The sequence below is a fragment of the Jatropha curcas genome, chromosome 1, assembly GCF_041381405.1.
Source record: "Jatropha curcas cultivar XTBG-Jc1 chromosome 1, XTBG_Jcur_1.0, whole genome shotgun sequence".
NCBI classification, from domain to species: domain Eukaryota; kingdom Viridiplantae; phylum Streptophyta; class Magnoliopsida; order Malpighiales; family Euphorbiaceae; genus Jatropha; species Jatropha curcas.
The window spans coordinates 20,741,170-20,753,277 of record NC_143151.1 but is presented as its reverse complement, the minus strand read 5'-3'; the positions used below and the strand labels follow the sequence as shown (position 1 = coordinate 20,753,277).

Genomic DNA, 12,108 nt, shown 5'->3' with positions numbered 1-12,108 from the left:
GAAACAAGTTTCCAAACTTGGTTTATCTCAAACTGATTTAGTTCTTCTTGCAAGAATCCAACTTTCATCATTTTGAGCATCTTCTAAATTCTTATTTTCTAATTGAGAAACGCAAGCAATATTACCAAAACATCTCCTAAGCTGACCTCTAGTCATCATCCTTTCTGAAGGGTTGTCAATGATGTCATCTTGAGGATGATACTTGTGGAATCGACACTCTTTTGGTAATTCAGAATTCTCATTTTCTGTTTCTAGAATGTGACTTTCACTTGCATTCTGATCTTATGTTCTATTTCTATTTTAGCCTGATTATTAACATTCTGCTCATTTTCTGGCTATTCCAGTTGTTCTGATTATTCATTCTGCTTTTCTTCATTAAAATCTACAACATCATCATTTTCTAAAATTCTACAAGTAGAATCAGTTTCATGAAAAACAACATTGATAGATTCTTCTACAACTAGAGTTTTCTTATTAAACACCCTATATGCTTTACTATTATTAGAATATTCTAGAAAAATTCCTTCATAAGATTTAACATCAAATTTAGCAAGGTGATTTTTCTTGTTGTCTAGAATAAAACATTTAGACCCAAAAATGTGAAAATAATCAATATTTGGTTTTATACCTTTATATAGCTCATATAGAGTCTTTTTCAGTTTAGATCTTACCAAAGCCCTGTTTAGAATATAATATGCAGTGTTAACAGCTTCTGCCTAGAAATACTTTGGTAGTTTAGAATCACTTAGCATGGTTCTAGCCATTTCCTTAAGTGTTCTATTCTTGCGTTGCACTACTTCATTTTGCTGGGGTGTTCTAGTTGCTAACAAGTTATGGAGAATTCCTAATTCTTTGCAAAAAGCATCGAATTTCTGATTCTTAAATTCTCTTCCATGGTCACTTCTAATCATAAAGATGTTGTATCCTTTCTCATTCTGTATTCCCTAGCAAAGATGAACAGACACCTCATATGACTCATCCTTATTTCTAAGGAAGAGTGTCCAGGTGAATCTAGAGTAATCATCAACAATAACAAATGCATAAAATTTGCCTCCAAGACTAGAAGGAGTAACAGGTCCAAATAAATCAAGGTGTAGCAATTCTAAAGGTCTAGAAGTAGAAACCATGCCCTTAGATTTGAAAGATATTTTGGTTTGTTTGCCCAATTGACAAGCATCGTAAATGTGATCTTTCTCAAACTTTAGCTTTGGCAACCACGAACCAAGTCTTTCTTAGACAGTTTAGAAATAAGATGCATGCTTGTATGTCCAAGTCTTCTATGCCATAACCAACTAGAATTATCAACAGAAACTAAGCATATGTCTAGGTTATGCATATCAGAAAGATCTATTAGGTCTATGTTCCCAAACCTTTTTCCAACAAATAAAGTTTTGTTATCATGCATGTTCTGAACTTCACAATAAGAGGGTTCAAAGATCACTCTTCTATTCATAAATTTGACTTACACTTAACAAGTTATAATGTAATCCTTCTACCAAGCATACATCTTCTATTGAAGGATTAGAACTACCACACAAATGCCAACAATATTACCTTTTTGCTTTGTCTCCAAAGCTTATTAAACCTCCCTTGTTCTTTTCTAATCTAGTGAATTTCTTTCTATCACCAGTTATATGCCTAGAGCAAGCGCTGTCCACGTACCACATTTATGTTTTTAGCTCACTCCTTAGGCACACCTAAAAAGATCACGCAGATTTAGGTACCCTACTCGTATTGGGTCCTGGAGGGTTAGTGGTAACAGGTGTAGATCGTTTTACATTTATCTTACTATGATTTTTCAAATTGCTTATGATGTTCTAAAGTCGCAACATTAGAAATAGCATTTTTCTTAATAGAAACCTTATTTTGTCTTGAAATGCTATCATAGCTAAAACTTGTCTTATCTTTAGAAAATGATTCTGAAATTGACTTTAGAATTCTAATCTCAGTTTTCAAAGATTTATTTTCAGCATTCAAACTTTTGCATTTTTCTTCAATGTGTTTCAGATTTTCACAAATTTTTCACTACAATTTTTAAGATCTTTGATCTCTATAATAAGATCTTTGCATATAACTTCTTGATAAAAAGCATCTTCCAAATGATTACATTCAGTTTTCAATTTTCTGAAATCTTTCTTTAAAACTTTATGCTTTTAGCAAGCTTTTCAAATTTAGTGCAAAGGTTATTATATGTATCTAGAAGATCACTTTCAAATTCAAGTTCAGAGATATTTACATTCCTTTCATCACAGTTTTGGCTTGTTTCATCTGCTTCACTACTTTCAGCTTTCTGTTTTGAAGTCAGAGTGACGATTTTCTTAGAGTCAGAATCGATAGTGGCCATTAGACAGATATTCGCGTCACTTTGACTTTCAGAATTAGAATCATCTTAGTCACTCCAAGCAATACAAATGCCTGCTTCAGCTTTTCTTTCTTTAACTTCTTTTTCAGCTTAGGACAATTAGGCTTGATATGACTAGGCTTCTTACACTCATAACAAACCACTTCAGAAGGTTCTTTATTAGACAAGTTGCTATTTTTAGGTGAAAAGTTCTTTTTGATAAACTTTTTATGTGGCCTTCCACCTTTCTTATAGAACTTCTTGAATTTCTTAGCAATAAGTGCTAAATAATCACTATCAAAATTAGAAAAACTTTCTTCACTAGAAACTACTTTCAAATCCAGTCCTTTCTTTTTCTTATCTTCTACAGTCAAATAATATTTCATCTCTTTTGAAATAAGAGCTCCCATCAAATAATCATAAGTTACTGGAGTCTCTTTGTAGTTCATCACAGTTCCTATAGAATCCCATTTTTTAGGTAGAATTCTACAGGATTTCCTTAACAAGCTTATCTTCTGAAATTTTCTTTTTAAGAGTTCTCAAAGGATTAACTATATTTCTAAATTTAGAATTTAGTTCAGCTATAGTCTCTCCTTCTTTCATATTTAACATTTTATATTCTCTCCAAAGGATATTAATTCTGGATTCCTTCACTCGGTCAATACCCTCATTCATAACTCTAAGTTTTTCCCAAACTTCTGTTGCAAACTTACATCTAGAGACTTTGTTGTATTCTATTGGATCTAATGCACAGTGAAGAATGTTAGTGGTTTTTGCATTTATAGATATGTCATTCTAATCAGCATCCGTATATTCTTCTTTTGTCTTTCGGACTCTTACATTGTCTACAGTTTTCATAGGAATATGAAGACCAGTAATAATGTTCCTCCAACAATTTATATCAATTGATTTTATAAAGTTTTCCATTCTGGTTTTCCAGTAAGAGTAATTAGAACTATTGAGCGGAGGTGGTCTAAAAGCAGATTAACCTTTTAAAGATATAAGAGGAAATGGGGCTACCATGGGATCCTTTCTCTTAAGCTGTTAAGCTTCAGTAAGTCAAGAGCCAAGGCTCTGATACCAGATTATGGGTCCAATTTATGTATGGCACAACCCAAGAGGGGGTGAATTGGGTTTTCTAAAAATTTAACTTTCAAAAAAAAAATTAGAATTCTGTTACAACGAAAATAGAAAGCGTTTGTGAGAATTAGTTATCAAGTTTAGAATTACCTTACAAAGCTTGATGCAAGATTAAAAAGACTTTGTAAAGAGTAATTATTGTGATTAGAACTGCTTCACAAATCTTAATCAATTTCAGAAACACTTTATGAAGGAAAGTTATTCCATTTAGAACTACTTTATAAAGTTTAGATAAATATTAAATATTCTGTGAAAAATAGTTATTGAATTTTAGAACTGTTTCACAAAGCTTTAAGCAAACTTCGAAAATTGATTAAAATTCAAGTTGTGATTTATACTGAATATAGAAGAACAAATTAGAACTTAGTATAATCACAGTATAGAAATCCAGAGTTCTAATATTCAATAAAAATAAAGCTTAGTCAAGTTTAGAACCATAAAATCATTAACTTTGCATTTCTAAAAGATTAACAATTGCGTAAATAAAATAGAATCAAGCTGAACTTCAGAAAATAAAAATGTAGACACAGCGATCTATAGTGGTTCAGCACTAACTCGTATACATCCACTCCCCAAGACTCATCTTAAGATCTTCCACTATGTTATCTCTTTTTAAGGGTAAGAGACAAACCAACAGTACAAGGCAATAGATCAACACCTAGATCTACCCTTTGTCCCGCTAGATTTTCCAAAAGTTCTAATCAACCTCAACCCTTTCTGTTTTGGCAGAAAGAGGTTTAAAGATTAAAACTATTCTTCGGAAAATGTTGTTATTAAATTTTCTTTTCTCTTAAAAAATTTTTTTTCAAGCAAAAAGACGAAAAGAAGTAGGGAGAGTAAGAGAGAGCTTTGAGAGATAACAATGTTAATGTATTTAACTCTTACTCTTGAAAATCAAAATATCTACATCTTCACAAGAGGAAGGCGTCTAATATAGAGGGATGAAAATCTCATTTTAGAAAGTGTAATCTTTAGCTTTTTAAGAAAATTTTTGACTTTCAAAAACTAAAAGATACACGGAGATCCTTATTTATTTTGCTGCCAAAAATGTTTTAAGTCTAAATCTTTTCTTTTAAGGTGAGTAAATAAAAATGAGATTTTGGACTTTCTTTATAAAATAATTTCCAAAAATAAAAGATATAAAAATTTTTTTCAAATATTTTGTTACCAAAAATAATTAAGACAATTTTTTTCTTTTAGGAAAGTAAACCAAAAAGATCATAATTTGATTTTTATTATTTAAGTATTTTCGAAAATCATTTTTGAGAGAGAAGAAATATTTTTGTGCTTATATTCTCTCTATCCTACAATAAATTCTAAGATAAAAAAAAAATCTTCAATAGTCTTCATGGTCTTCAATTAATCTTGAATTTGTAGAAACTTGCCTTCTTTATCATTTTCTATGAAAATAAATAAATATGTATAACATAATATTAGCACAAACAAAAAAAATATTAAATTTATTTATTTTGCATAATCATCAAAATCTCAAATAGAATTGACCCTTAAGCCAACAGAGCATACATTAGATTTAAAACTGAGTTTCAAAATCTAACAATCAGAGCATACAAAGCATATTCTGTTCACATTGAAACAAAACATTAGAATAAAAATATCACAAATTAGAACATGATAAGCAAAGAGATTAAGTAATTAAATAAATATACTATCATGTTCTCCTTCAAGTACTCATGCATCAAATGTAGTACTTTCCCCTTTTTGTCATCATAAAAGAGGGTTAATAAATTAGAGCAAAATAGAAACAGAGACAAAAAATAAATAAATAGAGCTAGAAAAATTTTAGACAGAATGCAATAAAACAAACCTCAAACACAAATAGAAAACAGAGCAAATTAAAAAAAAATGTTCACAAAACAAAATAAAAACACACAGCAAATTATCATAAGCCCAAATGAAACACAAAACTAGAACAAGTGTGTGTTATCACAGCCTTACCATGCTTGATGGCCTCATAAAGTTCCCTATTATGCTCTTTAATGAGATCTCTTTCCATTTTGTTCAACATTGCCTCTCTACTCTTCTGTGCTGAAATGTGTTCTGGGGTCTTCTTGACTTCAGTTTCAGGCTCCGTTTCCTCTTCATCACTTATTTCTAATTTCTCAGTTTCAATCACTAGCATCTTCAACTACTTCTTAATCCTTTCTAGTTGTCTCAGGTTCATTGCTTCTAAGATCCACAAAATCCTTTTTATCTTGAGGCGCTTCAGTTTCAATCTCAGTTTCCTTTACTTTCTCTTTTTTATTGTTCTTTTTCTGGTTCTATTTCTGATTCAGCTACTTTCCCTTTTTCTTTTTCTATTTCTTCCCCTTTCTCTTTTTCTGCTTCTTCTAATTTCCCTTTTCCTCTTTTTAATCTCCTCTTTTTCTTTTTACTCTCAGCTTCCTCTTTTTCTAAACTTAATTTCTTCTTTTCTGCTTTCTTTTTCAACTCTTTCTTTTTCTAAAGCATCTTCTTTTTCTTTCTTTTCCTTATCTTCTTTATCTTTCAATTTCAAGGGGATACTATCCTATTTTGAAACATTGTGACACTCCTTTTTTTCTAAATCTACTCCTAGAAACTCAAAAATGGGAACCAACAACATACCATAGGGTAGCTTTTTGGGATTGCTCTGCATCTTATCATAGATAGCATGACACAAATTAAAAGGCTTCTTTTTAACTATATGCCACATTATGCACAATTCAACCTGATTAACATAAATGAGAGAGCCACTCTTAGGATAGCTGTAGTGCACAACTAATTTGTACAACTACTTCATATTTTCATTAGGATTAGAGCATTCAATCACACTTTGTTTTTCACAGATCCCTTTCTAGTAATTTTTCTTATAAACTCATCCTTTTTCTATTCATCAACCCTAGTGGTTTCCTTAATTTTAGGTATGGAATAGGGACTTCTTTATGTTGGGATTGGTCGTAACCAATATAAGGAAAGAAACCTGGTGATTTTCTTTCCAGAGATGGGGACGTTAAACCTTGTGAAGGGAAAACCCATACCTATTGTGTAAATCAATAGACTATAGAAAGAAGTAATTAAGGATTTGAGTGAAAGTAGTGTACAATAGGATAAAGCTATCAAAATACCTATAGGTGCTAAAGTAGGTATCAACCCTTAGACTTAGGAATAGAGTAATACCTGGATGATAGTGGATTGGCTTGATCACCCAATGCACTACTTTTCATGTGAACTCTATTCCTGTCAGTGAGTAGGTGTCATGACCCGAAACCGTGGGCTGGACCGGCACTAGGGCCTAGGTAAGCATAAGGCCCCCAAGGTTCGTGATAAGCCTGAATCACTAAATTCAATCACATCACACTACATCACAGGAACAATAAGCCCATATTATTTTATATAACAAAATCTTATGATTATACTATACCTTGGCCCAAATCCATCATTTCAAATATTTCATAACTTGAACTCAATTGCATTACACATTATCTATGATATGAGCTAACGGTCAGTACATGCACATATAGTTCTCTAAATCATCAACCTACAATTATTCATTAACAAGATTACACTCGTACATAATTGGAATTATCATGATCCTATAATAGGAGTAATCATAGTCCTACAACTGCGGAATTCAATATCAAACAGTAATAAATAAGTTCATGTACATAATGCTCAATATTTAAATAATTACTCGAATAGGAAATTACTTTTCTAGCTCTGCAGTGAAGGAAACAGAGCTTTAGCCGGGATAAAGAAGAATCTACTTCCTGAAAAAGTTAAACAAAAGAAATGAGTTTTACAATGAATAATAAATATTGCATAACACAAATGCTTCCTAAAATACTTAAATGAACACACAACTAGTCAAGCATATGCACAACATCAGCACTCACAAGTAATTACACCTTCAAATAATCAAACAAGTGGAAATTGGTCAGTGACATCATCAAAACTCCCCGATGAGCCGTCCTCACACATGGCCCACCCTCTTATCACGTATGCACCAGGGAGCCGATCCCCCCATACATGGCCAACTAGTCTCAGCCTCACTTGACCAACCCTCTCATTTTTTTTATACTCTCTTTTCTTTTCCATATCAACAGGAGGCCACCCTATGGTTTTCCATATAGTCCATATCATCAGATGCACACGGGGGCACGGATCTCCCCATACATGGCTAACGATATCGAAGATCGCCCTTATAAACCTATGTTGACCCACTTCATCCCAATTCCACACAAACAAGACAGTAATATCACAACACCAATAATCAAACATCGCATTTAAATGCAACACATTAATAAAAAAAGATTATGCATATGTACAAATACACACATATATATACTAAGTAGAAAAGTAATGAATTAAATAAGCAATAATTAAATACATAGATAATTATAGCATTATGTGGTAATGTAACTACGCATGATGCAAATGGTAGTGCACTGTTTATTATTATTCACAGTGATAAAGAAGATAAGCTGTTAGGTTCTGATTCAGAGGAGCGACGGACGAACTCAGATGATTTACTAAATCATAAATGCAAAGGAAATAACTAAAGTGAATAAAGAGATTTATTTTGAATATATCAATTATTCCAAACAAACATATTAACTTAGTCATTAAAGAGAACTAGCTTAGATTCGATCGAAATTTCGGTGGAACCTCCCCTAAAAATAGGACTTTCTACCTATTAAGATAATGTCAGATACTCACTATATATTTATTTAATCCAGGCAGCTCATCCATCATGCAATCAATCAAATCAAATGCCCATCCTCCTTTTAATACCATCACCAAGATCCAACCATCACAACTTCTTTACAAAACTTAATTTATATTCTAAATAATGTCATTTATTAATCCTTGTATTTATATATACATATATATAAGCATGTATACATAGTTAGCTCAGTTGACAAATACAACATTTCCAATTCCTTCATATCCTATCCTACCAGAAATATAAATATGATATTCATTCTCTAATTTAAATAGAAAAATAACATATAAAAATGCACCAAGCTATCACCATAAAAAATAAAAATAAAAATAACAATTTCATATTTCAATTCACGTTCAACTATTTTCATACTTCCTTTTTTCATTTTAGTCATAAAGGGCGGAAACTCTTTGATTAAATCTCATTCCAATCAAGGATACCTATAACAGCTTGAAATCATTACGAAAATAATTGAAACACATAATTTCCGGACTTGCTTCAATCCATAATCATGGAAATACTCAATTAGTTGTTGCCACTTTAACAAATCAATATTTTTCTTCACCAAACTCATTCACCATATATAATTAACTCATTCCCCATCACAAAATTCACTTATAACATCCTATAACTCATATCAAGGCAATAACCCAAGCAATTAACAAGAATAACTGCTGCCATCTCAGAAATTTCTCAATCTCACAATCAAAATCTAATATAACTACATGAAATTATCAGTTCCGTTTTGGATTTCCAGTTTAAACTTCCATCAAGGAATGATAGCAAATGTGTAATCAACCCTTCTAACAAATAAGCTAATTATTTCATTATCCATCAAGATTTTTAAAGTATAATACTTATTTCCTTCATATTATATCAAGAATTCAAACAAATGGCTAAAATAGCTACTGTCATGCTTAGGAATCCTTAATTTCTTTGTTAAAATAAGACATGGTAATTTACTCTTCCTTATACAATTCATTTTATAGGTTCCGTTACAACCTTTTTTTTTATCAAAATTTTTCCAAGCTAATTCGCATGAACAGTAGCTGGAGATTTAATCTTTGATAATTAAAACCTTTATACTCATAACAAAATATGAAGAGCATATTGATACCTAAATATAGACTTAATTCAAACAAAAACCATAATTTTCTCTAGCTAGAGGCTGCCACTATAGTTCAGTACTCATTTATAAGCAAAAATTCATTTGATCATGCTAACTTATTCATTAATAAGTTCATCATTTAAACTTGATTGAAGAATTAGATTTTCCAATCATATGAATAGTAGTAACTAGCATTTAGCTTTCTACAATAGCTTCATTCATGGATTACATCTTTCATCATTAACTAAAAGCTCTTAAACCATACTGAAGAGGGTCAAAAATTATCTTACCTTGTCGTAAAAGCACACCAGAAATCGTAAATTTTTGGGTAGAACGATCGGGAGCGGCTTCTTTGTCCAAAACCTATTTCTGTTGATGCTGGCTTGCCTGGAAAAGAGAGGAACAGTGGAGGTGAGGTGCTGGGGATGGGATGAGAGGTGGTTTGGCCGCCTCTTTACTGTTCTCGACGAAAACGAAGGAGAGAGTCGAGGGTGGAGCTGTCCGATCGAAAACAAGATCGCAGCTCCCTGTGATTGCTGCACTCGTTGGAAATAGAAGAGAGAGAGCGAGAAAGAGAGAGACCGGGGCTTCCTTGTCAACGAGAGAGAAGCCAGAGTTACCGAAAAGTCAAGGAGCAGGAGACTCGACACGGCTTCTTGATCGAAGGAGGTCGCAGCTCTCCTGCACCTTCTACGTTCGCCAGAAATGAAAGGGGAGGAGAGAAAGGATGGCCGAACTGCTGCGGTGAGGAGGCGACGTTGAGGACCTGCGACGAGGCCGGCACTGCTCTCCGGTGATCGAAAAACAAAAAGAAAAGAAAGGGGAGGGCTAAGTCGGCACTAAAGGGGAAAAAAATGGGTTTCTAGAATTTTCTTGCTTAAGTTTTTGTGAATGATTTGGTTCAAATCGGGTTTAGTTTGGTTCAAATCATGATTTTATGTGGTTTTCGATTTTTTAATTGGTTTTTACTTAGTTAAAGGTTTTTTTCAACTATATAAAATATATATTTTTAATTAACTAGTTAAATAAATCATAGGGTGTTAATTTATTAAATGTTTAAATGAAAAAAATTTGAAAATAAAATTTCAGGGTGTTTCAATCTACCCCCTTATAAAAAAATTCGTCCTCGAATTTAGAAATGGACACAGTAGAAAAAATATAACAAACAAATAGTATAAAAAGGTAATCAAAGAAAGATTACAATTCATAAAAGAGAAATAGGTTAAGTTAAATCACCAGCAAGATAGGAATCCTTTATGTAAAAGGAAAGAAGTAAGGATATTTCTATTTCATCTCAACCGCCACTTCCCATGTTCACTCCAAAGAAAGATTTTTCCATAAGACTTTAACCAGAATCTCTATTCAGATAAGCGTTATCAATATCATTAGAAATGTCAGTCTAGCCATAGTAACGTTTTGTGCCTTCAACTCCAATATTTGACATAGATAATGATTATCATTTTGATTAACATCGAAGAATAAACAGAGGCGAGGTTTCATGGTAATCAAATCCTGAAACTAGCAAACAAGATTCCAACTTTTACTTATTACTAGTTTATATCTGTCAGGTTCTTGTTCAACTTGCCTATCTCATCTGTCTCTATCAATCAATCTTTTTCTTATTTAAGTCTAGCAAGATATTTTATTCCTGTAATTTTATCTGCCATTTGCTCTTTATATATATATATATATATATATATATATATATATATATATATATATATATACCCTTAAACTATCTACATCCATTCCTAATGTTATCTTTTTCATTTAAACATTAAAGAGTCCTATACACCAAATCTGGTTGCAACTTAGCTTCTATACCAAAATTGCCTTCTCAAACCTTTCCAACATTCATGTTCTTAACTTGACTTCAATTTCCAACTATCTGCTTATTTATTATCACTGTTATCATCATTATTTATCTTATTCTTCTACTCCAAACGTTCCTTTGAAATCCTAATCATTTCATTCATTGACTTAGTTAATCGGCCTTATGATATATGTAGACAATTTCACAAAAATAATTATTTATATATAATCATAAAATTTTCGCATAGATAGGAAATCTTCAAGTGATTTATCATAACATCATTTAGATTCAAAATAAAGTTGGAGTCTTAGATTTAAAATAACAAATAGAAGCAATTACAAGGAATTTTCAATCTAAATAAAAATTGAAGGTACTTCAATAGCAGACCCTAGTGTTTGGGCACAAGTTATTGAGTATCTTAAAGTCATTCATCCTCTTAATTTAAACTCCCAAACATGCAATAAAAAGATTCGAGGGTTCACACATAAAAATTACCTATTCAATAACTCCAAAGCATCCATAATCAATTATATAACCATTTCATTTTGGTGATAGCTCCAGTGTATATGGTTAAGTAATCTTTCATAGTTACTTTTGCCATAAATATCCCTTATTCATTAATCTACCATATGAATAAAAAATTTCTATTCATGTCCTGACATTATCCCACTCACTTATAGGAATAGATTCCACATGAAAAGTAGTGCATTGGGTGATCAAGCCAATCCATTACTGTCCAAGTGTTACTCTATTCCTAGGTCTAAAAGGCGATACCTGCTTTAGCACCTGTAGATACTGTAATAGGTTGATCCTGTTGTCCACTATATTTCACTCAGATCCTTAATTACTTCTTCCTATGGTCTACCGATTTATAAAATGGGTATGGATTTTCCCACCCCATAGGGTTCGTGCGTCCACCATTCCTAGGGAGGAAAATCACAAAGTTTCTTTCCTTATATTGGTTACAGCCGATCCCAACATAAAGAAATTCCCGGCCCAAACCT

The 12,108-nt window shown here is 32.0% G+C and overlaps 1 long non-coding RNA gene across 1 annotated transcript; it reads right to left on the bottom strand.

The window, feature by feature from the left end:
• Positions 1–6,882: 6,882 nt before the first annotated feature.
• On the bottom strand, positions 6,883–10,172 carry LOC149499126 (uncharacterized). Its single transcript, XR_016322712.1, has 2 exons — positions 9,582–10,172; positions 6,883–7,227 (listed from the first exon to the last, which is right to left on the bottom strand). It is a non-coding gene; the product is annotated as an uncharacterized LOC149499126 (long non-coding RNA).
• Between the last annotated feature and the right edge of the window lie 1,936 nt (positions 10,173–12,108).